Source organism: Papio anubis, chromosome 5 (genome assembly GCF_008728515.1).
Source record: "Papio anubis isolate 15944 chromosome 5, Panubis1.0, whole genome shotgun sequence".
NCBI classification, from domain to species: Eukaryota; Metazoa; Chordata; class Mammalia; order Primates; family Cercopithecidae; genus Papio; species Papio anubis.
In genome coordinates, this window is record NC_044980.1 from 81,872,764 (window position 1) to 81,900,580 (window position 27,817).

General features: G+C 35.6%; 1 protein-coding gene and 1 long non-coding RNA gene across 20 annotated transcripts in view; one reads left to right on the top strand and one right to left on the bottom strand.

Annotated features, from left to right (window-relative positions):
* MEF2C (myocyte enhancer factor 2C) overlaps positions 1–20,622 on the bottom strand; it is a 183,889-nt gene extending 163,267 nt beyond the window's left edge. For 3 of the 6 annotated variants that reach the window (XM_031666751.1, XM_031666747.1, XM_031666746.1), the window contains exon 1: positions 3,217–3,313. The gene's annotated coding sequence lies outside the window, so the exon portion shown is untranslated. Of the gene's footprint in view, positions 1–197; positions 273–3,216; positions 3,314–20,437 lie in introns of those variants that run through there. The other 3 variants (XM_003899911.4, XM_031666748.1, XM_009208746.3) reach the window with 3 other exon arrangements.
* The window catches only part of LOC110743615, a 75,687-nt gene continuing 51,177 nt past the window's right edge, over positions 3,308–27,817 (top strand). For 10 of the 14 annotated variants that reach the window (XR_004183979.1, XR_004183981.1, XR_004183982.1 and 7 more), the window contains exons 1-2: positions 20,677–21,791; positions 25,487–25,650. This is a non-coding gene — a long non-coding RNA (uncharacterized LOC110743615). Of the gene's footprint in view, positions 5,172–20,676; positions 21,792–25,486; positions 25,651–27,817 lie in introns of those variants that run through there. The other 4 variants (XR_004183977.1, XR_004183972.1, XR_004183978.1 and 1 more) reach the window with 4 other exon arrangements.

The following is a 27,817-nucleotide window of genomic DNA, read 5'->3' on the forward strand; positions in this document are numbered from 1 at the left end:
CTCTTCCACCGGTCGGTGCGCTCCTCCGTTACTCACGCGTAAAAGCCACGGTCCAGGATGTCTGCAGCACTCGATTCCAGCGTGCTTTTCCTGCACGCCCAGAAGTCGCGGTTTTCACCCTAAGAGGTTGGAGCGCTAGAAAGCGAGCCGAAAGGTTTCTCTAATGTTAGTAATGTACGAAATAATAAAATAATTACCAGTATTTGACATCTCGACTCCATCACGGAGCCATGAACTTTCTAATCAGTTTGGAAATATTTACCGAGGCAGCAGCTTCCTCGGAGATCCCCCCCCTCCCCCCACTCTGTCTTTTCCACACCTTACTGGACTTCATCCAGGTCATTAACATGTAAACCAAACCAACTTCCCAAATGCATTAGGCTACCCTAGCCGATAGCTGATGACTTCACTTATCCTGAAGAGTTTCAGCTGCACAGGAAGCAGAAATAGAGACTGATAAGGGAGGATACTTATGTTAAGGTTAAAGCATGATAAACACTTTTTCTTACATATATATATATATATAGGCTTTAATATTTAGGAAAGGCTACTAGAGATTGGGCACCTCCCGCCCTAACCAACTATTAATATATACCATGCCCAATAAAGCCAAAGATAAAATACATAAACTAGTATAGAATCATTAAAAGACAAGATTGCATGCCAGTAGAATTACAGATGACATAAAATGTTTAAACCAAATTAATTTTTAAAAAAATATTGTGAAAGCAAGAAGGGAAAATTCATAGAACATAGAATGTATGAGAGTAGACAATAGGAGTATATTGCTAACTGAAGATATTTCCTCACTTTAGAAAATTCATTTTAGCACTAAGTTTAACCCAATGACTAGTTGTATTTCCTGTTAAGTTCAGCAATATGCCTCCAGACGAGTGTTTTAATGTAAGAGGACAGTATGGTTCAAAAAGCCTCCTGCTTCAATGTAGGAGGTATTTGATGTGAGTAGCTTCTCTCAGAAGAGTGGGCTCAACATTTAGGCAGCAGTCCCAAGGCTTCACTTAAAAGGGGAAGATTTATTTTATAGGCAAGTACAACTAGATCTAACAATCTTCAAGCTTCCAGCTCCTCATTGTGACTATCAGCACAACTAAGACCATTCCCTCCCTTTTATTATAGGAATGCATCACAAACTGTCACAAAGCAAAAACCATCTGAAATAGTAGTATTTCTTGCAGATTAGTATCTACAATGCATTTTGTTTGCCGGTTTTTCAAATGGTGAGTTTTCCATTACCATGAATTCATTTTAATAATATGGCAGAGAGCATCTATATCAGGTTTCCATTCAAAGTACAACTTCTCTGAAAATCCAAAAATTTAAAGGGCAAAGATATTTTGAATACTAAGATACGTCTATATATGGTGGTAAAAATAAAATTAATTTTCTTCAAGATTCACAAAGGTCCTGAAAAAGCAAAGCATTTGAAGGACCATCTAAGTTTATTGCCATAATGCCTAAAATTAATGCAGTGAATTACAACAGTCTATTTGACATGAGCAAACACATAGCCAAAACATGAATTTCAGCCCTGCTGTTTTTGATGAATTATAGAGAGTATTTCTGTTTACCACAGTACACTTCAGTTTTAGATTTTCTTTCAAAAAGAAATTATTTTATTTTACCTTTTCATATTTTAATTATTTAATAATAAACATTATAACAAACCCATAATTATCAATGATACTGCAAGCATTCAAAAGTAAGTATAACCCCACACTGGATAATTTGAAAATAATTTGGATCTGGAATGTATCACAGTTGGCCTTTTAAAATATAGGATTTTCCCCTCAGCAGATTTAGCTTCTTAATTATGTGTGACCTAAGTTAATATTACCATTAGTTTTCTTCCCATGAGCCTTTAGAGTTGAAGCAGAAGAGAAGAGATATGAAGACATATACAATAGAAAATCGCCTGAGATTTAAAATTATTCATGAGTAATCCACGAAGTAGTTAATCCAGAATGTGCTTTGTATTCTTTAAATACTGCTGGACTTTTGGTTTCTGTTTTTGTTTTTGTTTTTTCTTTAACTAAAATCAACCTGATCCTTGCCATCTAATGATACTTGGTCAGGATCAGACTATTTTCTCATGTAGGGAGGAGCTTGTACTAGGTGTCAGGAGACCTGGATTCTCTATCTAGTTCAAAATTTGTGCCTTACTAAGGGATTTGTCCTTTCTAGGCTTCAGTTCGCTTATGTGTTAAATGAGTTCTGTAACCTATTCCAGTTCTATGATTGGAAAACAGAAAATACTTCTACCCTTTAAACCAATTGGAAGGTAGGGTCTATCCAGTTAAATAATAGGTGACAATTCCTTTAACAGAAAATTATGTCTGGGATTGATGTACCAGCTTTTTTTTTTTTTTTTTTTTCTAATCACCAAACATTTCCTACATTAAATAGTAAATGCTTTATTGTGAATGTAAATATAGAGTCACTTGTTTTTCCCTCAAAATAATTATATTTAGCAATATATTTAATTAAAGTGTCATAGAAGTTACAGAGAGCATGCTCCTCGGGATTTTAACTACAGGGAAAGCTAATATTGCAATTTCTGTTCAGAGCTGCATACCATCTTACTCCATCCTCCTCTCTTCACTACTTCCCTACATTAAAGCAGCGGTCCGCTAAAGCCCTGTGCACTGGGTCTGCCTGCTTTTAAGCCTGGCCCACGCTGGGTGTAGCTCTTGAAGTGAGCTTTAAAAATTATTTTAAAGTGAACTGGGGCGGTTGCCACAGCAACCCACCCTGAGATGAAGAAAGGCTATAGATTAATCTACCCCTTAAGATTATTCAACTGTATAATATTTGTTCCTCAGTCAGAATACTTTTAACACAAACATGGTAAATGAACATCGTAGTTTAGAAAGATCTAAAAAGCAGTGAGACACAAATTCCAATAACATTACATATTTTAATCTTTGTCTAATTATAGTATTGATGATACACAGGACTTCCCATGAAATAGATTAATTGTTTAAGATACAGTACTTGCAAAAGTAGGCCCTGAAAGGTGACATGATCTTTAAGCAAAATGGTATGTCATTGCTTATAATATAAAGTGTATTGTGGTCATTTAACTCTTTATTATTGTTACACACGTCTATTCTGTAAATACCTAAGGCCAAGGACTTTGGCAGTTCTACCTTTATGGTAACTCTGTGGTAAATGATAAAAACAAATGTGAGCACTCACCACATACACTTCTTTACTGCCACAGTCATTTGCCTTCCGTTCTTTACTTCATCTCTTCATAGAGGTTACTTCACAGTTTGCAACTCTTCTTTGGCACCTTCAAATGTGGAAGTGCAAAAAAGTATATAGTATTTTGTTAATGCTGATATGGAAGTACTTTCAAATAGATTTATTTCTAAAACTTCTAACCTGAAGTAACAATACTTCGATTTTAAACCAAAGTGTTTTGAATATAAGATTATTGAAATTGTCATTTATTGTGATAACAATCTTCAATATAAAGAGTGCCAAATATCTAAATTTCAAAAATTCACTAGGTGCAGCATTAACCCAAGCAGCATATACAGCATGTGGACTGTCTGTGATTGAGCATTTGCAATATACAAAGGATTTGTTATTTCAAGACAGGGTTTACACATATCTAAGGAGTCTATATTTACCTGTATTTCTGTACCTTCAGTTTTATATCTGATAGAGAATTACAGAAGAATGTCAAATCCATTATATCCAAAGCTAACACAATTTGTCAAATTGGGAAATGTTTGCAATGCAGTTGAGGTTGCTGAGAGGGCTTATTTTATGCATTGCCTAAAGGCCAATTTAAAATACTTTGGAATTAGTGATGTGTATTCAGTATGGTTTATAAATTCTATTACCAATAATACCTTATTCTTCCAAGCAGTGTTTAACTGTACTGAGCACAGACAAATGCTCCTGTGTTCTGATTTCTGTTTTAGCCTAGCTTTCCATGACTTTGTGCACACAAATGAACGTTTCCTTGGCTTCAGACTGAGGCTAGTCCCAGAAAGAAAACCAGCCTTGAGACACTTCAGACCAGGATGGTCAATATCTATTTTCCCATTTGTAATAGCAAGAGGACTTTGCATAGTGAAGAATCATTTATAAAGCCTCTATATTTGGGTTGACATCTCTGAGGTTTATTTTTAAGTTGCTTCAGAGTCAAAGAGAAATGAAGAATTTTGGCCAGTTTTATTTTATGGGTGTTAGTTGAGTTTAGTTTTTTAGGCTCAGGCCCACAGTGAGTCCAGACTTGGTCTTGTAGTCACTAACAAGTGATTTGGTGAATTCTCTTTCTTCCAGTTGCGCTTCATTTTACAGTCTAAAGTGAGAATCATAATACACATCTCCCAGGGCCTATTCACCTTACAGAAATGCAATCTTCATGAAATAACATGAAGGTATGGTAAGGATTTTTAAAAACGACACTACAAATTATGATACATTTCTTCCTTTTCCTGTAATCAGTATGTCCAAATAAGGCTTGGTCAGTAATTTGCTTGCAAGTGTGTGGCTGATTCAAAAATATCCACATGCATGACTAAATTTAATGCGACTTTACCTTTACTTACAAAATTGTTCAATGTTGTTCATCGGAACATTGATTCTATCCCATTTCTTGAAATATCACAGAAACCTTAAATTCAAGGAATGGATTTTCACACTTCCCCTTTTAACTGTTTCTTCTAGATACCTTACTATGTGTGTGCTTTTTCATTTTAAAAAATGTTTACCCGGGGTCGGGGTAGAAGTGGGGGTTAAAAATCTCGTCCTGCGTTTTGGTGCCCACTTCTTTGTTTGGAAAGCAGAGCGCTGGGACTCAATCCGGGCGGCCCTCAAAGACCCAGACGAGGGACGCCTCTGGTTTCAGCAACTCACTCCGCTGAGTTATTGATTGCAGGCAGCAACAATCCCTCCGGTTGATTTGTGTGAAAAGTGAATCCGCGCTGGCTGGGCGTTCAGCAGAGGCGCAACAGCCGCAACGCCATCCAATTATTGCCGATCCTCCCCTCCAACACTGCTCTCATCACCTATATACTCCTTTCTCTGCCCGTCTCTGCTTCCCCCCACCCACTTTTCTCCCGGGCCGACGGAGCTGACGGGGCGGGGGTTCCTTCCTTGGAGTGTTTCTAGAGCTCGGAGGCTGCTAGTAGGGGGTGAGTGCGCCACGTGCGTGCGCCACGGGCGAGCAGGAGGCAGACTCTGGCTCTCCTGGGGACCTGCTGGACCTGGGTGCGATGAGTGGGCGGCCACGCTGGTTTGGCACGGGGAAGAAAGGGGGTGTGCCGACTTGACTTTAGTTGGGGGTTGGGGAAGTCACGGCTGGGGGAAAAGCGTCCGGTGGTTTGTTGGTAAAGAGGGTGCGTGGTGGGCTCTGGGGAATGGAGGAGGGCGCAACGGCTGTGGGTGGACTGTGGAAACGGGCGGTGGCAGTGCCGGGGTAGTTGTCCTACTGGTCTGGTTTTGGGATCCTGGGTTGGAGAAATGAGATCCCAAAGAGCTGGGGATGGGCTCAGAGCGACCCACGAAAATACAAGGGGCCAAGTAAAATGAACCCAGCCATTAACAGTGCACAAAGCGCTGGCACACGGTCCACGTCTGGTGACGCAGGCTGCCCGAAGCGCTCCAACCATTTTGCAAGCCTGGGAGAGCAAGAGGGGCTCTGCAGGTCTAGCCGCCGCCCCTGTCCGGCTCTGGCCAGTCGGAGTTTTTCACCTGACAGACCAATAGGAAAGAACACGGGTCCCAACTTGGACTTTATAGTCTGAGCTCTCAGCATCTAAGGAATTATTTTTCAAAAAAACAAAAGCCAACTCCTAGCTCTATAAAACTCGTGTGTGAGTTTTGGTTAGGAAAAAGCCACAAAGTAGAGCAAGAAGTAGGGTATTCAGGATAAAACACACACTTTAAAGACAAAACAGAAAACTTCCTTTCTCCTTGTACCCCCTTTATTTGTTAACACAGATAACACACAGGTGCTGGGATGTCTTGCAAAAATGCTGTCACTAAATGCAGATATCTGTGCTGTTCTTTGATCTGTCTGGGGAGCTGTTCCAAGGGCACCAAGCATGGTGGAAAGATCGATGTTCCAAAGGCATTGTGGAATACTCAATTACACCAAAGGTGTAAAAACGTTTATGTTACCATGTTCTTGAAACATTTAGCGGCTACCAAGATGGTAGCTATTTAAATTAATTAAGATAAGATAAAAATAAGAAATTCACTCCCTCAGTTCCACTAGCCATATTTCAAGTGCTCAGTAGCCACATGTGGCTCCCTTATTGGACAGCAACGTGTCAAACATTTCCATCACTTCATAAAGTTCTACTGGAGAATGCTGCTATAGAGTTCAAAATGAATGCTGGTTAAAAAAAAAAAGAATAGGAAGGAAGGAAGGAGAAAGAGAGAGAGAGAGAGAGGGAGAGAGAGAGAGAGAGAAAGAAAGAAAAAGAAAGGAAGGAAGGAAGGAAGGAAGGAAGGAAGGAAGGAAGGAAGGAAGAAATTAGATTATGACTGATACCAGCCACATTTTAGGACACACTTGGAGTTTCTTTTACCTGGCACTAGTGTGAGAAGCTTTAAAGTCAGAATTTCAGTATCTTCCTGCCAAAAGAGACCTTGGGGAACACTTCAGCCAAACACCTAATTTATTTTATAGGCAAGAGAAATCAGGCCCAGAGAAGTTAAGAGATGCCCCCAAAGTTATGTCATAAATTTGGAAAAAAGATAAGGTCCCCTAACAGGGTCCAGTATACTTTGTAACAGACCAGGACATCTTTCTAGGCGAATTCATCTTATAGAAAGGCAGCTTGACTGAAAATTTTAGGCAAGAGTACCCTTTTACAAGAAAAAATACTGCTAAGTATTCCTCCAGGAAGAAATTCCGTTTAACAAAGAGTGAGGAGGAGCATGGGGAATAATACTATCTCCCAAACTAAAAATGTATTATTGGTAGTGTCATAGATTTATATAATGCCTTTTCTAAGAGGCTAATTGGGATAACACTGTGGTAATTCTACTTTAAAAATTCTGAGGGAATGGGATTATCATCTTAAAGAGCTAAAAAGCTTTCTTAAGGTCAGGGAGGAAAAGCATTACCTAAGGTGAAAATTGTTAGCAAAGCATAATCTTTCTCAAATTTGATAAAGATATCAGGTATACTGATTATGATATAACTGGGATGGAATTGGCTCAGGAATGTTAATAACAAACAAAATTTTTTCTTTTTTCTTGGAGATGGAGTCCCGCTCTGTCACCAAGGCTGGAGTGCAGTGCCACGATCTCTGCTTACTGAAAGGTCCACCTCCTGGGTTCACGCCATTCTCCTGCCTAACCCCCCCCCCCTCCCCCCGCCGAGTAGCTGGGACTACAGGCGCCTGCCACCACACCCAGCTAAATTTTTCTTTTTTTTTTTTTTGTAGTTTTAGTAGAGACGGGGTTTCACCGTGTTAGCTAGGATGGTCTCGATCTCCTGACCTCGTGATCTGCCTGCCTCGGCCTCCCAGAGTACTGGGATTACAGGCATGAGCCACTGCGCCCGGCCCAAACAAAACATTAGTACAAATTACACTATCTGAAACATATAAGGCAACAGAATACATCATAAAGATTTAGACAAAGCATAAGCTTTCTTGTTAGTTTTATTGTTTTGTTTTGTTCTGTCTTTTGGGTTTGTTTTGTTTTGTTTTTAATGCCATGTTTGTATTCTATATACCTTATTGTTAATTGGGAGTGAACTGTTGGTATTAATTCTGCTCTTTTATAGTAGCTACACTTTAATTTAACCCTTAGTGAAGGATCCCCAAAGTGTCCAAATAAGAGTACTTATGAATATTAAATAATTTTAAATTAATAACAAATTCTTTTAAAAGTGTAGGTTTACATTTATATTTGAATTATTGTCTTTATTTCTCTTCTTAATCTGCCATTTGCATATGGTTCAGCATTCTTCCCATTCTCCCTAAAATCCAGTATCCTACGAGAAAATGTTTCACTTCTTCAAGTGCCTGTAGACATGGTAGAAGGCCTCAACTTCTCCATGGCTGACGACTGAGAAGGCTGATCTGACTTGGAAGAGACTGTGTGGCCAAAAGCCAATTGGCTGTATCACATGGTAACTGTATGATTATGCATGTGGTTTAAATCGCCCGGTGCCTCAGTTTCCTCATTTGTAAAATGTGGAACAAAATGTGCTACCCTCAAACTTTGTTATAAAGATTAAATGAGCTATTCAGCATAAAGCACAGGGCTGGAAAAGTGATAAACTGCAGTAAAAATTAGCCACTCTTAATATAATGCAAAGAATTTCCACTTCTATACCATTAAGTTCCTTATTCACCCATAGTGGGGTTATCACAGCAGAAAGAAGTAGGTCATCCGAGAGGTGGGAATTGGTTCAGGATGAGATTTACCTTTGAAGAGGCAAAACTTTCTTATGTTTTAAAATACCATGACTTAAGTGTACAGGTTGCCTTATTTCCCTTTCACTGACATCGTGCCTCTAGGATTTTTTTTTTTTTTTTTTTCCTTAAGGGATGCTTTATTATACTTGTTGGCCACTTGGTTGCTGAAAAGGCACTGAAAACTCAGAGTCTATCCTCTTTTCACCCTGGTTGACCTTTGGAATGCTGTTGTCAGCCAAGATGACATTGATATCTTTAGTCTCCTGCTAGCTTGAATTCTTTAGGGCAGAGTCTGCTCAGATTGTCTCCTGATGTCATTCCAAATGTCTGATGGCCATCTATGGCAATTTGGTTGGGCAAAAGCCTGCTGGGTAGGGGTAGCCCACAGAATGCCGAATGGAGAGTTCTTTTCAAGAGGACCTAGAAGTAGTTCTGTTAGACATATGATCAACACTACAGCTCTGTTAGGGGACTGTACCATTTCTTGAAAAATAGAAGTATAATCATTTTGCATTTTTGGTTCTGATAAAGTCCCACCTGAGATGTTTATGATTCATACTGATTTTATGATTAAGTATTACAGAAAAAAAAAAAACTTAGAGAATGTCAGTAAAAATTTTATATCTGATATTCATGCTAACGTTAGTTATTAAATGAAGACCCCAAGTTAACACAAAGGAGTTTAGAAAAGAAGGAATAAAGGCTACTGCATGGCAAAATGTGCATTATTCTCTCTATCTTTCTAGGTATTTTTTCTTTTACTTTTTTTTCTTTCTTTCTTTTCTTTTTTCTTTTTTCTTTTTTTTTGAGATGGAGTCTTGCTCTGTTGCCCAGGCTCGAGTGCAGTGGCGTGATCTTGGCTCTCTGCAACCTCTGCCTCTCGTAGAGATGGGGTTTCGACATGTTGGCCAGGTTGGTCTTGAATTCCTGACCTGAGGTAATCTGCCCGCCTCGGCCTCCCAAAGTGCTGGGATTACAGGCTTGAGCCACTGTACCCGGCCATTTCTAGGTAATTTTTCAAATGACTATATTCTGCTTCTCTGGAGCTTACAAAATTATTTCTAAAATATTTTATTTATAATCCTAAATTTTAAACCAAGCAATATAATAGAAAATGTTATGTTTTCAAGAAGGTAAGATCATGCATAGATCTATATGCTTTCAATACATAATTTTATAGATATTCTGGAACAAGGAGGCACATAATTATATCAATATTCTAATTTCTTAGGAAGAAAGAGAATTTTCACTGGGAGGAAGTTTCTGAATTATTTTGTAATATGGTGAGAATTAAAATAAAACTCAATAAAACTTTTAAATTTAAGTCAATGATTAAAACCAGTTTGTTTCACCAAAGTACTGATTGAGTCAAAGACTCAAACCAAAGGCCAGATTTCCTATGGACTATTACTTATTTATTTATTTATACTAAATTTGTAGTTAAATCTTTTTAATCAGTAATGTTCTTTGTCATAATACAATGATATCTGGAGGATATATACAAAAATAATACTATCTTATTAGAATGTGGGTTGAAATGAATGTCTGAAGTACCTAACATTTAATGGCCACATACTATTTGTCAGACTCTGTATTAATTGCTTTATAAACTTTATTTCCTTTTATTCAAAGAGCAACCTTTTAGACATGTACTATTATTGTCCCCATTTTACAGATTTTACAAACTAAAGCTATGCGTGCTGACATGACCTGCCCAGGGCCACATAGTTCGTAAGTGCCAAACGACGTAAAACCAATGTGTTTGTTTCCAATATTCTACTCTTAGCTATGAAGCTATACTGCTTCCTTGTATTCATAACATTTGTTCACTTATAGGGATAATATAATAGATATTTTTGTCCCACCAGAAAATATTTCAGAAATACATATCTAAATGCATGTCATCCTCTTTAAGGTAGACACTTTAGAAGACTATTCATTTATTTCAGTAATGTTGTCTTTGCTCAAGTCTATTTAGAAATCTCCTCAGGGATTTGCTACACAGTCTTAAAACTGGCCTGATTGTTGGCAAATCTTAATCATTAAGGATGAATTTTTTGCCAAAAGTAAATCCAAGCCAAATGTAGTAAACAGGATGAAAACTAAGATTTGATTACAAAGCTTTAGATGATTTGATATTTGTCTCATAAATTGACACTAATTGAAGATATAAAAGAGGAATTTCAAAGGTATTTTTGATATGATTGTATAGCCTTTAAGGAGACAGTTTTGACAAGTAACACTCGTAAAAGGTCTGGTAATTCTTTAAAAAGTCATTTTCACTAAATTAGTAGTCATAGATCATGTATAAACAGCATGGGAAATGTTCTTTTCAAAGAGTATAAAATGGGCAGCGAAGGGTAACTCAGAAACTCTGGACCAGAATCCACGTTTAGACACTAAATAACTGTTTTGACCTTAATTTTCTAAATGTCCTTTTTGTAAAATGGGGAAGGTGGCAGGAACTACCCATGATAATGATTTTGCTGAGAGAAGCTCATGAAATTGTACTTCTGTGGCCACTTAGTGCTTCGCATACAGCAAATTCTCAACAAATGTTAGCTATTGTATACCATTTCACTTTCAAGAACTATCCCATATTCCTGGAGAACATCTCAATGTTGTAGTTATCTAATGATATTTTAAAAGATGTTTTCTTTTCTGTCAGTTTCATGCTTCCAAACAGTTATTTTACGTAAAGTATTTAATATGTAGAGTAAATATAAACATATTTATGGTTGTATGTTTATTCAGTTAATATGTATTATACCAAGAAGTCTTACATGTTGTACTGCTAACTATATTATCCTAGTCAGTGTTCTGTATAATATTGTCTTTAGATACACTTTTTTGGGGGTATTCTTAATGGATTTCATCAGACTTATGAAAGTAATGACACACACATTTGCCCAGAATAAGTCTCCAAGATTTTATTTTTTAGTTACCTCAGACATCTTCTGAATTGTTTATTCATTATATAATCTTAAATTTAAGGGAACTGTGCATAAATATGTTGAATTAGTGGCTTCCTATTAGATCCCAGTGAACTCCTCTTAAATCGGTGCTCTTATCTGTGTAGCATATGCGCAGTTGTGATGTTGTGAAAGTTTGTCTTTACATCACTCTTTTCCCTATACTCACGTTCAGCAGGCTCTGCTTTCATTTTGGCATGCTCCACTCACCCAGCAGCAATTTTTACAATCAGTAATAGCTGTTTCACGAGTGGCTTCTTTCTCCTTTGGGCCTTCCACTGATGCGACCTACAAGGTCCTTTCATCCCTCAGCCGCCCCTTTATGTCCCCGGAATTCTTTCCAACTATGTTCTATCAGAGGAGCCGGCCACTTCAGCCGCCTAATCCATGACACGGTATCAATGTGCAACCACTTTAAATGAACCTCTCTTCAAAAGTTTTCTGAAGAGAATTCATAATCTGAAGGAGTATCCATGCTTCCATAGATACCCTGCTGTGTTGGTCAGAAAGTGTTTTAGGGAGCACTTTCAGTGTGTCTCAGGTCCCTCCTGCCAGCAGCCACTTCATTTGTCCACACAGATCTAAGCTTTGGATGCAAGTAAATGGGAAACCTGAGTCTTACTTGAAGAAGCAGTTTTGTTTCAGAAAATGTTGAGACTGAAAGATGAACTCTCTATCAGCAAAAGATAAGATACTCCTTGAAAATTTATACACTTAAAAAAATTGTACATTGTATTACCTGTTCCTCTGGTCTCTTTTTCTATTACCTGTTTGCAATATGAGGCATACAGCCACTGTATGTCCCTTGTGCCATAGTGACTATGTTGTCAATCAGACTTACCCTGTGTGCTCTCCCTTCTGCCCCACCAAAGTCACCAGAGGTATAATTAGTTATTGTTTATCCAGAAATGTCTTGAACAGGGTTTAAGAACTCTTTAAAGAGAATATGTGCCACTTGTTGGATGAAAGAGAATTTGAAAGGGTTGGGGAGAGGTTTAGGGTTAGAGGGCAAATTTCATTCTGCCTTCTATCTCTTCTATTAAATCACAGATAAAGCATCTTCCTATGTGCAAAGACAGGGTACATAAACAAATATTTCCCAACTTAGTGTAGTCTTAAATCTGTAAATAAAGAGTATCTATATCAAATGGAATGCATTTTATATTGAAAATCATCACTCAAGATTCGGAATGAAGAAATAAGATTCTAAGTAAAAGATTTTGAACACTACTAAAGTAAGAAACATTCTACAACATTCTTATTCCTTTTGACCCCTTTAGCAAAGGCTAAATAGCTAGTCAACAGATTTCCTCCCAGCTATTCCATTTACTTCCTTTCTTCCTTCCAGCTGGCTTTCTTTTCTTTTCTTCTTTTCTTTTCTTTTCTCTCTCCCTCCCTCCCTCTCTCTTTCTCTTTCTTTCTTTCTTTCTTTCTTTCTTTCTTTCTTTCTTTCTTTCTTTCTTTCTTTCTTTCTTTCTTTCTTTCTTTCTTTCTTTCTCCTGTCTTTCTCTTTCTTTCTTTCTTTCTCTTTCTTTCTTTCTTTTCTTTCTTTCTTTCTTTCTTTCTTTCTTTCTTTCTTTCTTTCTTTCTTTCTTTCTTTCTTTCCTCTCTCTCCTTCCTTCCTTCCTTCCTTCCTTCCTTCCTTCCTTCCTTCCTTCCTTCCTTCCTTCCTTTGTCTTTACTGCTTCCTCTCTTCATTTTCAGTTGTAAATTCTTTATTATCAGTTGTGAACTCAGTAAAGCTACACACACACACACACACACACACACACAACTGGTTAACAGGATTTTTCCTTTGTGTTGGAAAATTACATTTTCTGTTTCAGAACCATAGGGTATTATTATTTTTTGATGTATCAGAATCACTTCAAAATAAAACACCATCACTAAAGGAGCTTATTTCTAAACAATTGACGATGCATGTTATAGATAATATGGTCACAGAATAACTTCTATGATTTTTTTTTGTTATTAATCACTGCAATTACTCTTTGATTGCAATGATGATTAACTTACAATGAATAAGGTCTGTGCTTGTGTTGGTTATATAGTACTTATGAAGGATTTATGTTCATGCATCCACACAGTCTCATCTCATCCTTACATAGCTGTGAGATTCTAGTCTGTGTAGCCTATGGCCACAAAATAAACTCACCCACAGGAGAATAAAGCCTGTGGTTTCTCTCACATTATCACTGGGCTATAACCTCTTAAACTCTGCAGGTCAGTGATGATTAATTGAGCATTCTAAAACTTGGTGAATGTGTATGCTCTACGCTCTCATACTCCCCATAATAAGCACTATCTGTATTGTTTTAATGACTATCCTGAAGAGTTCACTCAAGCCGTTTTATCACATTTCAAGCTGTATTATTTAGCATCTTAAACTTAAAGAAAACTTGAGAATGATTTTTTTCTGGCTTTTCACTGGTATTCGGTGACACTTATTTTCCAGTCTACATAAGATAATTAAAATAAATGAACTACTCAACACAGTAGTGTTTAATTATAGCAAACAATACATTTTAAAAGGTAAAGTCTATAGTTGTGTGCATATGCTCCCTTTCATCTTTTGGGACTTGGGATCACTAAGTGTTAGTTTTCTTGTTACTGTAGAGTAGGAGACCTGATCCTCCTCACAAAACAGGGCTCCTTGTGAGGATGTTAACAGCCTAGCTCAAAGAACAGTTCATGAAAGTGCCTCAGAGTCACCTAGGTGCCTGCTAAAATACAGATTCATGGACCCGACCCCAGGCCCACTTAGCTGCAATCTCAGGAATCTGCATTGTAACAGGCTCCTCAGGTGCTTCTTGCATAGCAATTTTTTGCACGCCACTCTCTTAAGGTGAGGGGAAGCATAAGACCCACAGGTCTCTCTAATGCCATAACTTTTTGTTCTCTCCATTTGTTATTAACTCCTGTTCTCTTCACTAATGTTAACAAATATTGGGGAACTTTTAAAGTCATGAGAACCTTTCAAGATAGTAAGATAAATCTTGATTCAAAATTGTAAACAAGAAAAAAAGACATGTCACAAATATTCTGCCTGTTGAAATTAGAAAACCAGTTAAGCAATATGGAAACCTAATTATCTCAAATTTCTGTACAATTCTTCATCTTTACTTAATTGAGGGATAGCCATTATCTTCTCTTGGTTGGAATCTGTTCACTGGGTCCTGATACCTCTGCAAAACCTGTAAAATGGGCTTCAAATCCAGGGACCTCTACCACTGGTGATAAGTAACTCCCAAACATTTTCATCCTTCAGTGACTGCCAGCTGCTGTGAGCCCAGACTCCATGAAACTGGGACTGGCACTGGTCATAGTCACTTGAGGAATGTGGCTTCTCTGTTAAGAGATTCTCAATCAATGCATATGTTCCTTATGACCTCAGTAATCATCTCCATCTGCCAAGCAGTCATAAAGGGCCTGTGCAACTTTGCCATCGTTGTCAACAGAGTGATCCATGTCTTAGGTCTTTAACCTCTTTTATATTAAGATTTAAAAAAAAATACATTAATCGTGTTTTAGTTCTGTCCTTGTGAATATAAAAAAGCAATAATAAATGACTATTACTATTGCAAAAGTATTGCTTTAGTTTACAAGTTTTCCTTAAAAATATTGAACTCCCCAACTGTATTTATCCATTCTTTCAATCCATTTATTCACCATACATAACCTAAATACCTGTAGGTAGCAGACATACTGTACTAGGATTCAAATATTTTTAATACTGTTTCTTGTTCCAACATTTTCCTGACCTAAACAAATACATTATCATGCTGGCTTATAGTAGTGTGTGTGGAGAATATCTTTCTAAGTTTAAAAATTGTCCCCTCGTTGTATAAAATTAAAAATATTAAATGACCATTCAGTACTTTTTGTCAATTTAGCATTATAGTGCATACTGCAAAATTTAAAGCTTTATGTCATAATATAATTTTGAGAATGAGACTTTTTGTATTATGTTACTAGGGTCCCCAAGTGGAAAAAATATGGCCTGCTGCTCTGGAGTGTATTGCAAAGTGATTTTGTTTTGCCCCCTGACTTCACAGGCTAGATACCGTGTCAGTTTTAATTACTTGGAATGCCTACTTGGCGGGCTACTTATAGCAATAGGGACAGGGTGGGGCATGTCATTGCAGACAGGAACCCGCCAATAATGGTCCAGATTCCTTTTGAGACTTCCTCACATGAAACAGAGGAAATGTCTTTCATTGGGTATCTAAAACTTCCTTTCCTACCATGTGTGCAAAATGGGCAAAAAGACCCATCCATTCATTAGCCTCACAGAGGTTAAGTGACTTGTTTCCAGTCACAAAATTACTTTGCAGTGAAACAAGAGTCTAACTCAAACCTTCCTTTGACGGAGTCTCGCTCTGTCGCCCAGGCTGGAGTGCAGTGGTGCGATCTCGGCTCACTGCAAGCTCCGCCTCCCGGGTTCACGCCATTCTCCTGCCTCAGCCTCCTGAGTAGCTGGGACTACAGGCGCCCACCACCGCGCCCGGCTAATTTTTTGTATTTTTAGTAGAGACGGGGTTTCACCGTGGTCTCGATCTCCTGACCTTGTGATCCGCCCGCCTCGGCCTCCCAAAGTGCTGGGATTACAGTCGTGAGCCACCGCGCCCGGCCTAACTCAAACTTTCCTACTTTTGCTCTGGTGCTCTTTGAAGAACACTCTGTAACTCTAATGAGGAAGCCTTTATGATCCTTCTGAAGCAGACAAGGGACGAGTCACTCATTTTCACTAACACCCCTTTGGGATGCACGGCAATGATTAAACTTACTTGAAAGTCTTGTGATTTTGCACATTTTCCTTTGACACTCCTATCTTTCAAATTGCTAGAAATGGATGTTATTTACTGACTACTTTGCTTGCAATTGATTTGCATACTGTTACTGCATATTGTTAAATGGTTTGTTGATTAATGACTAATGTTGATTTGGACTAAATGTAATGGAATAAGCACATATATTTTCAAATTGAGATATACAATTTAGTTGCTAAAAGGTGTTGTTAGTCATAAAAATGTTGATTATTTTAAATCAATCCCTTGCAGGAGAACCCTGGCCACAATTTCCTCCCATATTTTTTTTCAATTTTTAAGCTTTACCCCTTCTCTTTTTCTTATTAATTTGCGTGTCTGGGTTTTAAAGCTAACACTTCCTATGAGCAAGTACTGTTCCAAAGCCCAGGACTAAGATAAATTCTTATAAATTCAGAGTGTGGTAGATTTCAACTAAACAGTTTCTTTTCTGGAGATCCAGAAGACAAATATTTGGCTTGAATATTAATATTTTCATGACCTTGACTGGATCAATATATTGTACAAATATTATCTACAAATTATATAAATATACAATATTTACTAATATAATTAATACTTTTGGAATTAATATAAGATAGTTATATATACACACAGACAAGCTAGTCAGTTGTTAAGTCAGTTATATGAACTATATAATGTATTATGCACTTAAATATATACATATGCTTATGTGTTAGTATACTTTGTGTTTTTAATTACTTTCAATCTTAAAACCCTATATTCCAACCTATATTTTTGATTTCTACATTTATCTTCTAAATATATATATTACCTTTGATTATTTTTTATTTCTGATATTTCATATACGTTCACAAATATTTCCAGTTTGGAAATCCTTTTAAAAGGTAAAACGAATAAAAAATGTTTGTACCGTAGATGTTTTAGTACATTTATAGTCTTTGTATTTTTTAGAACTACATTTTAATATGCTGTGATAAAAATGTGTATTTCTCTAACAAGGTATTGTTTGGTAACTGAAAAGTGTTCTTCAAAGGAATGTAATTCACATTAATTTTCCATGTGATCATTGTTACTTATAGTTTAATAGTCAACATGTTTAAAGTCTAATTAGAAAAAAAATCACTGGATATTAAGTTGGGAAACAGACCCAAGTCTGTATCTACATAGCCACCTTGGTGACCTTTGGTAAATTTCATTTTTGTTCTTTGATTTCATTTTCTTTGAAAATGAGAAGCTGAAAGCTTTAAAGTTTTCTTCCCATAACTCTGAAATAGTTTATGAGCTTAAAAGAAAATAGGACTAAAAGAAATGTGTGGGCATTATTACCTGGCTGCCCAGTATTTTCATGGACACAGACTTGTAACATACTCTGAAAGTTCCTTTAAGGAAAATAACTCTGTAGATACGAATAGCAAGGGAAAAGGGATCAATAAGAAAAAGAAGGGGAAATGAGTTAATGACAGGGGAGGAGAAGTAGGCAGTAGAAATGATTCCCCACTTACTTGTGTTTTATCTATAGTCTAGTTATTCCTATTTGAAACCTCCTGGCACCAGGTATTATCAACAGGGATGAGTAATATGTAATTTTTATCTTTACTGGGTTACATTTGGCACATGGACAGTTGACAGCTGTCAGTCAGGTGGCTGGTCAATGAGGAGATACATATAAAGCTGCCAAAATATTTTGTTGCTTTAAATACTTACAAGTAAATCATTTTAGCTGGAAATTTTGTTGCATTGAAATTAAATAGGCTGATATTTAAAATATAATTAATTGAAGTTAATTACTGGTAGAATCAAGATTTTCCCTATTAATATGTAAGGTTAAATAACATGTTTTTCCAAGTGTCTTTCTGAAACAGGAAAACAATTTTTCTCCACTGTAAATAAGCTGTCTTTAAGATAGGAAGATATCTCGCAAATAATGCTTGAAATGCCTATGTTTTAATGTTAAATATTTAGAGCAGGTGTAAATCAATGCTACTTTAAACTCCAATATTTTATTAAAATAAACCATTCCCATATATTGAGGGAGTTGGCATAGTGTTTTTTTTGTTTTTTGTTTTTTTTTTGGTGACACGATGTTGAAGATTTATTAGAAAGGACAAACATAGCTGCATGGTGGACAAGAATTTACAGCTTCTCATAATGAAAAGAAAAAAATAATGTGATTTTAGATTAAATCTACAATTCAGGCACAGTTAAAATGATAAATTTAGTTATTTTGAAATACTTGAGCTATAGCTAACATTATTTCCAGTAGATTCATTTATACTTAGATAATTGACAGAGTCATAAACAATAGTTTGACAGAAGCTTTTGGTTTGCTTATACTTAATGACAATATAATAATTATAGCCAATGGTAATGCACGTGAAAACTTAACAAATATAATTCTGAAGTTGAAATAAGAACACATGTTGTTCAGTTTTGCAGTAACCATCATCTTTAAAAGTAAATATTGTGATTGTTTAGGAATGTAGCATTTAACAGACTAGAAAAATAAAAGTAAAATTTTCAAGTGCATGAAATACAAACTAATTCTTTAAGAGACTAATGAAGTTATTCTAAAAATTTAGCGACTACAGTTACTCAGGTGTCTGAATCAATATAATGAAACATAATGAAGCATGACAAAATATATGAAAGTAGCAGCTTAATCGCAATAAATACATATATATTTTTAAATGGTTTAATAATTTGAAATATAACATACATGTAACAATTTATAATAAAAAGTATATTTGGGTTTAATGTTTTAAAATATGGGTTCATTAAAATGTTTGTGGATAACATTATGTTTTTAAAATATTAGATATTTTGCTTGGGTGGAGTAGTTCTGATAATTTTTTAAACCACAAATATTTCACAATTTTCAACAGTAATTACGACAGTTTAAAAGAGTGTGTTAGTTATACATTTGTGGCATATCCATGTCGTCATTGATTTAAAATTTATTTCAGATACAGCGGTCATTATTCTTTTTCCACTATACAATCATGTATAAAGGATGTAGATTGAAAGTTATTTATGGGATCATCAGAATAAAACAATTGCCTCATAGTATTAGTAATTTATATTGGTAGGAGTCTTTTCTTTCTTAAGCACCAATTCTACCCCCCACAGCCTAGAAAATTGATTTTATGCATAATAATTTATAACATTCTTGATCAATGTATACTGTTGTTTCTGTTAAATTAATTAGCCCATGTTGCTTGTGAATATGGAATTTGGTTATTAAAATGGTTTCATATGTTTACTATGTATAGGCTCTAGCTTTGAGCTGCTTACTTGCTTAAATAAATGTTTTCAATTTACTATAATACAACAATTTGTAGAAAAATGCTGTGAAGCATAGTTAAAAGAATGAATCCCTGAAATAGAATCACTTTTTAAAAATATGTCCTAACATGTGGTCTCATTTTTTCATGTTTTGCATTAATTAAAATCCTATTCTGAAGAAAATATTTTTGCCTAAACTTTTGAATTCACAAAATAAAAATAAAAAATATATAAATATACTAATTTTGGAAATCAATGATGTAAAAACCTGCTTTAATACTGTCTTATTGTTAATTTCAAAGATTTTTCTCAAAAGACACTCTTTGTAAAGTAATGAGAAAATATTGCCACTTTTAATTATTAAATACTATTTACTATAATACAATTTACTTTTATTTAATTATTAAACATGCAATATATTTTAAATTATTTAATTATACATGCAATATACGTTTTAAAAATGTATTAAAATCAAGTTAATTGCGTATTCTCTCTATTCATGTTCTTGTAGCATGCACACATTTTAAAAAGCCAGTACATGTAATTTTTGAAAACAGTGTGTACCACCATTGCACCTTTTTATTTGGGAGATTTATTAGAAAATAGCTTTTTATTCAGAAAAGATTATGACAGAATTAGATAATTAGATAAAAGAAGACTAAAATATGTGTTAAATCATGTAACATTATAAATGTAATTAACTCTTCATCTTCCAAAGATTGAAAACAGTAATGAAAGAGACCAATATTTAAAAATGGAATCTTTTTTAAAACCTAAAAAAAGAAAAAAAACTAAAAAATTATTATATGCTAACAGCTTTACTTTCACACCAGGCAAATCCACTGTTGAGTGAGTTGGCTCTGATTCCAATGGTCCCATCAACTTTGTGAACACAGGTACCTCAGTGGTGCCTCTTTCAAGACAACAACGTTAACTTTTAGAGATTAAAAAATATATTTTGGCAATTGAAACTCACCAGTGCCTTTCTGCTTCTCCAGGAAGTTGTACCCGTCAGCACCTGCTGAGGGCTTTGTTGTCCAAATCCTGACAGGTAAAAAAATTCCTGTAGAATAAAGCCAGACCAGCTGGCTTTGAAGAGAAACCCCCCAGTTTGGGCTGCGTTTGCCTCCTCTCCTTTTCTATGAAGACCGAGGCTTTGCCCCCTTGATCGTCAAGCCGTGAGATGCGTGATCTCTCTGCACAAGTGTCTGGCAGGCCGAGGTGCACCTGTTTCTGTCACTCTGGAGTAAATTTAGCTGTAAAGGTATCACTGACAACCAGACCTTTGTCAGTGCTGGCGAAAGAACACAGAATTGCTTCCCTCCCCTCCCCCCTCCCGACCCCCTATGCTGCTAGTTCCAATGGAAAATATCCAATCGGAAGTCTATCCAAAAATCATTCCTAAAAAATGAAATTGCTTTCATATGGTATAAAAAAGTAAGTTTCCTCATTTCAAGCAGATTTTAAAATTACATTTCCAAGAATAATCTTGGAACAAGACAAGTTTTCGTTCAATTAATTGTGGCTGGAAACTTTTTAATGGAAACGTAGCACATACTTACTTCATTTCAGGTTATTAAACTGTGTTAAGCATTAAAATTATTTGCCATTCATTGCTGCAACTCATTTGTTCTTTTCGATTCTAAGAAATATTAGAAGGTTAAATAACTTATCACATAGGAGGGATTAATCATGCTACCAAAATTAGAATGTGTGTAGTTCTGAGGGACTGGGTGTCAAAATTGTATGCTCATAGCACTAAAACCATTGGGAATCTAGGATGCCACTAGAACATGTAAAATGGCAGCTAAGGTCTGTGCAATCCCTTCATGTTTAGAAACTGGCTAAAGCTTGAGTTCTCTTATCTTTTGGTTAAGGTAAGGACATTTATCATTTATGTGAATGTTTTAGACTAATTTCTTTATTAGTGGTTTGAGAAATATTCCTTTTGAGGAAAATAGAGAGGCAAGCAATATTCATTAATATGTCTGACATAAATAAAATAGTTAAGATATATACAGCAATCCAAGGAGTAACATCCTTAGCCAAAGCATTCTGAACTTCTGCCTTAATAATTATGATTTCTTAAGTGGAGTTAAAAAGAGTTGTACGGAGTACCTGTTCTACTATAGTAATGCTGTTTACAGGAGTTGGGTGTGATAGGAAAGGAAAGCTGGGTCAAAATAAAAAATGCTTTGTAAAATAAACAAAGTTCCTATTTACTTACTATGTATAAACAGCCACTCACCAAGCCTCATTTCTCCACAGGGCACCACTTTCAGATAAAAACATAGACCTGAATGGCATCATCCAGTATCCAAGGAAACCATGTAAGTACCTCTCTCACTGTGTACTTCTGTTATTCAGATTTTAAAAGCTAGCTGAGTACTGAATAAGTGAGTGTTTTTATTTAGTAATTATAAGGGAGGTACTTTTTAGGAGCCTGCTAAAAAGAAACGGGTTCTTGATCGTTACGTACGTCATACCAAAACTCTCATGTTTTCAGCATATTTCATAAAATTATGTGTTTAGTCCCAATCTCTCCATCAATTCTCATTCTTAGGTACAAAATAGCTACTCAAAGTCCTAATGAATTGGAAGTTTCAAACTTTTCCAAGACCCAAACAATGTTTCAAAGTCCTTGTGCCAGGAGTACTTTCTTAATTGTAGTTAAACTTGTTAAATTTAAAAAATTAAGAAAAAATTCCTTGGAAAATAACGGTTTACTGGTAAACATTTATGGCAATTTATTTGGCTGTAGGCTTGCTTGAAGAGTGAGCAAGTGAGCAAAGAGACAAGATTACATGTTTAAACCGAGAAAAGTATCTTGAAAGTAAGTGTAATGACCAAGATGCAAAAATCTGTTTGGGGATATGGTTGGGAGGTTGGCACATTATTTTATTTCTCCCTTTCACCAAAACTAATGTACATTTCTGCAGCTAATATCAAGGTTCTAATTCATGTTCAGGAGTTATGAAATCTACTGTGGAAATTTAGTTTCTAAACAACATGCTACTCTGAAGAAAGACATTCCTAAAATATTTGAAATTTCTACTATTTCCTTACTTGGACTTTATTTTTATTTTTACTTTTGTGTTTGTACTATCTACTTTTAAAATTAAATTATTTTCAATATGAAATGATTTTTCGTTATTGTTTACATACCTTTTCACAAAATACTTAACATTTTCTATATACTCATGTAATTATAGACATCGTTTTTCACCTTCTAAATTCACTGTGTGATTTACCTAGTCTTTAAATGCAGACATATTACATTTCATCGAAGGTGGTTTGAGAGTTTTTCATATATATATTTTTTTGCTTTTGTCACTCGTGTGTATTTCTACTTTTCCTCCGCAGTATGGCTCCTTGCTAAGCATAAATGGTAGAGATTATCTCACAGTTTCTCTGAAGAATGAGAGAGATCCTTCATGTTCAATAACTAACTGCAGGAACATTTCACTTTATCACATAATTATGCCAAATTCTATTGTTTATGCATTTGCATATTTCTGCCTTTTAATATATGTTACCTAATGCATCTTTCTAAATTGAGAAAAGTTGTGTCAGACTAAGGAATTCACTGGAACTTTGGAAGGGCCTCCTCACCCAATAAGAAGACTTGGCTAGGAACTGAATTTTTTATATAACTTATAAACTTCACAAATGTGGAGGTTGAGGCCAAAAGTGCTACCTTCTAAAGTAGGAATTCCTCGCTGCATAACAAAGGTAGGCTTTTGCTGAGTAAAGTTGGAAGCAGAGAGGGCTTAGAATAGATGTTTATAAAGAAAGATTTGAAGGAGAAGACAAAGTAATGTTATAATTCACTATCCTGAGAAAATGAAATCTTTTGAAATTCATTATCCTTGTAATACAAGGAAAATGAAAATCTATAGTACAGTGCTCATGGCACAATTTTAACTGTTTACATTAAAATATAAATGTTTCCAGAAAAAAATTTAAATTTGACATATTTAATGAAACTTCTTATAACAAAAGGAAAATTGCTATAGAAATAGATTATACATATGTATATATACACATTTATGTATATATTTGAGATTTTCCATTCATCAGTAGTAGCCTCTCTAATGTAGACCAACTTTGTTCAGTAGAACTTTCTGTGATAATGGACATGTTCCATAGTTGCACCATCCAATATGGTACTCACTAGCCATATGTGGCTATTGAGTACTTGAAACATGGCTAGTGCAACAGAGAAACTTAATTTTGAATTTTATTTACATTTAATTAATTTAAATATAAATAGCCCACATGTAACTAGTGGCTACCATATAAACAACCTAGTTCTGGTCTAGATCACTTAGAAATGTGGAGAGAGTCAAATATGTACAGATTTGATATCACTATCAGTTATTATCTGTATATCAACTACCATTGACCATAACTAAAATCATTAATGCCTGAAGAACTGTGCTCCAACATTAATTTAGCAGGAGTTTGAGAAATACTATCATGTGATAGGCCAAATTGTAAAGAGTACTATTTTGTTTTCATCAGAAATTAAATACTCTCTTGCAGAGATTTTCTATTTCATTTGATATTCTGTCATACAATATAATTTTTTATGTTTACTTTAATATTTGAGTTATCATTACAGTAGGATTTCTTTATGATACTTTCTCAGAGATGAATGCTTTTCATATGGTCGATAGGAGTACATCATAAAATTGCTTTATAAGCCTGGGATAGCAACTTTTAAAATGGCCCATTGTAAACAAGACTACATGAAAAAGATAAATACACTAATGAAAATTCTAGCTATGGGGACAAATATTTTTTAAAGTTTAGTTATAATTGGTGGGGCATAGTGGCTCATGACTGTAATCCCAGCACTTTGGGAGGCCAAGGTGAGTGGATCATCTGAGGTCAGTAGTTCAAGACCAGCCTGACCAATATTGGTGAAACCCTAGCTCTACTGAAAATACAAAATTAGCTGGGCGTGGTGGCAGGCGTCTGTAATCGCAGCTGCTTGGGAGGCTGAGGCAAGAATATCGCTTGAACCTGGGAGGTGGAGGTTCCAGTGAGCTGAGACCATGCCATTGTACTCTAGCCTGGGCACCAAGAGTAAAACTCCATCTAAAAAAAAAAAAAGAAAGAAAGAAAGAAAAGAAAACGAAGAAGTTTTGTTACCATTTCTACAATACAACTTGGCAAATAATTCCAAAAATGTAATCGGTCTCAAAAAGTGCTCCCTAGCCTTGTTTCTCCAAAAGCTGATTCTCCTCCAAAGCACACATCAGAGTTTAAATCTCCCATGACCTTTTCAGGCATTTAGTGAAATTGATCATTAGCATTTGTGATGATACTTTTATAATGCTAGGCAGTAATATTATAGATGGGATAATTGACTGTAAAGTAATATTGAAAATTTTAAATTTGTATAGCTTTTAAAAGTCAGTAAATTCATATCTTGAATGTTGATTATTTGTAGGACATTGAACCCTAGAGACTCTGGGAAATACTTTTTAAAATGGGAGACATCCATCCTTTTAGGAACTCCATTTATTAGACCTGGGCATGTTATTTTGGAAGGATTGGATTCAGACGAGCGTGAGAGAAGAGACTTCTTTTAGCAGAACCTTGGACAAGCTACTCAGTGTTCCTTCTGCAGCAAAACAGTAGGATTCTGGATAAAACATACTTTCTAATGAATTATTTGACTTCAGAAAACTTTTTTAACTTCTCTAGAGATCCCTTTCCCTTGCCTTAGAATGAAAAAATTAAAAAGCATTAGGTGCTGTTGAAGAGCACTAAACAAACAGGAAAAGTGAGATGGACAGTTGAATTGTATGGGTTGTATTTATTTGCAAAGATACTGTTGGAAGTATAGCAGTCACATGCTTTATTAGACTGCTCCTAAACCAAGCCTTATTTGAAACAAACAAGGAGAACCAACAACCACATTTGTAGACCCAGTTTTTTGGTGTCCTGTTTTTTTTCCTTTTGGTATCTTCAGTTAAGTAGCCAACTGCTTTCATATTCCCTGATCTGTTTTCAGAAAAAGGTCCCACCCTTGCTCAGAAACCAGTGTTCTGTGTGGAGAAAACAAGGTTCTCCATGGAGAGAATCCTACAAATCTCTGATATCTGCATGTTTGAGAAACTACCTTCATTCAGACACATGGACTGTAACTTCTGAGTCCTTAACCATCACCTCAAATTAGTATGTATTTGTCTACTTTTAAGTGTATTTAACTTTTTGTTATGAAAATTAAGAATATATTAGAAAAGTAGAGGGAAAACGGTAATGAAATTTTATATAACCATACCTACCTTTGACAGCTATCATCTCATGGGTCAGCTTGTTTCATAATTGTTGTTTCCACTTTCCACTTCCACCTCAAATTATTTTGAAGCGAATCCCAGACATGACATCATTTTATCTGGTAACATTTCAGTCTTTATCTTTAAAAGATTAAGATTTTTTTAAACTTAAAAATGAACCACATCTAGAAAATTAACCACACTTAAAAAGTCAACATTTTCTTACTATTCTCAAATATACAAAACCAATATTCAACATTTTCTGGTTGTCTTCTAAAGTTTTGTATTCTTTACTATTTGAAGCAGGATACAAATAAGGTCCATACATTGTAATTGGTTAATATGTCTCCTCTTTTAATCTATAGGTTTATGTTTATTTTTCCTTGTTTCTTAAGAAACTGGATTGTTTGTGCTGTAGAGCTTTCCATAGTCTGCTTTTGCTGATGCATTGCTGCAGAGTCATTTAATGAGCTCCTCAGCCCTGTTTCTTACCTGTTAATGGGTAGTGAAGACTTGATCAAATTCATTTAGGGGATGAGGGGCAAGACTACTGGCTCTTTCTCTTTTTGTGATGTTAGCAGTTGGTGTTGATCATTGCCTACGTCTATTTATTCATTACAGCTTGAAAATGGCAATATAACTGTCATTTCTGGTTTATTTATTGAGTGGAATGCTTTTATAAAGATAAACTAGTTTGCTAGAGTTTCAATTTTTATAAGAAAATCAGGATGGATGCTTGATTCTCTCCCTTTATCAGTTCTTAATATAGTGTGTGGTTCCTTAACATCCTCTAAAGTTTACCAATAGTTTTAAAAATTTCATTATGAACATTAATATGCTTCAAGCTATTGCAGTTATCATACTTATGAATGCCCAGTTTGCCACATCTCTGAGTACTCAAAGTTTATCTCAGTTGGTTCCTCTGTGTTTTTGAAAGAACCTCCAGTTTTTGAGAGCTTCCAGGATAATTGATGTGACCAAATATAACAGGCTCATCTTTAACATTTCCTTTCTAAACCTGGAATCAGGCAATTATCCAAGAAATTCTAGTTCTATTTTTTTTTTTCTGGTCTTGGAACTAGTACTTGAAAACTGTAATCTTGAAATTAGTGAGCTCATTGCTACTGACTTTGTCCTTAATATAGGCCCTTTCAAAGGAAAAAGCTTGAAAAAATCTCTCTCTGTGTGTGTGTGTGTGTGTGTGTGTGTTTAATTTTAAGATTAAATACATCAGGAGCTCACGCTAATACTTCCTATTAATATACAGACCAACAGGTTTTAAATTTAGTCACATAAATCTAGTATCATATCAATGTCCTTTCTCCCCAACTGACCATCCTACAATCTTAATTCTTAATGATACTAGCGTACTTATTTGCTTATGCTACAATACACTTACAACAGGCTCAGAATAATAATACCAAGACTACTATCATCAGTAGTGATGGACACATCCTATGTACACCCTGTGTACAGCCCCCTTCTTCTCTTTCAAGATGTATGTCTTACTGAGGTTTTAAGTCATGTAGAATTGTTTCTTTTGGTGTGATTATGCCACCAGCTAGATATAGATAGATTCACTTGGCTCTTTTTGCTTTCAATTTTTTGGGATTAAAATGTTAGCTAGGAGAGACCAGAGCAGTGCATAGTCTTCCTCATTTCTCACTACTGAGGTTTTACCTAATTGCATATAAATTAAGAGATTTTCCATTCTGGCTGGTGAGAAAAGGCCTATTTCCAACCCTAGGAAGGTGCCAGGTACTGTTCTCCATATAATTATTTCAGATGCTTCTTTCCCCAGCCTTGGGTAGCTTCTTCATGCACATATCCAGATCTCTGTGACTCTCTGCAGATTTCAAGGGATTGTTGTCTGTACACCTGCTCTCTCCTGAACTCTGTCCTGTAAGCTTTAGCCACTTTATTATCCCATACCTTCAGCTCTGTTTCCTCAACTCGTGGAGTTTGCCTCCCTTGAGTTAGTTGCCCCTCCTGTGCCACTGCTAAGAAACCTTCACGGTCTTAAGCCAGAGCCATCATAGGATTCACCTCCCTCAGGGATCAACATC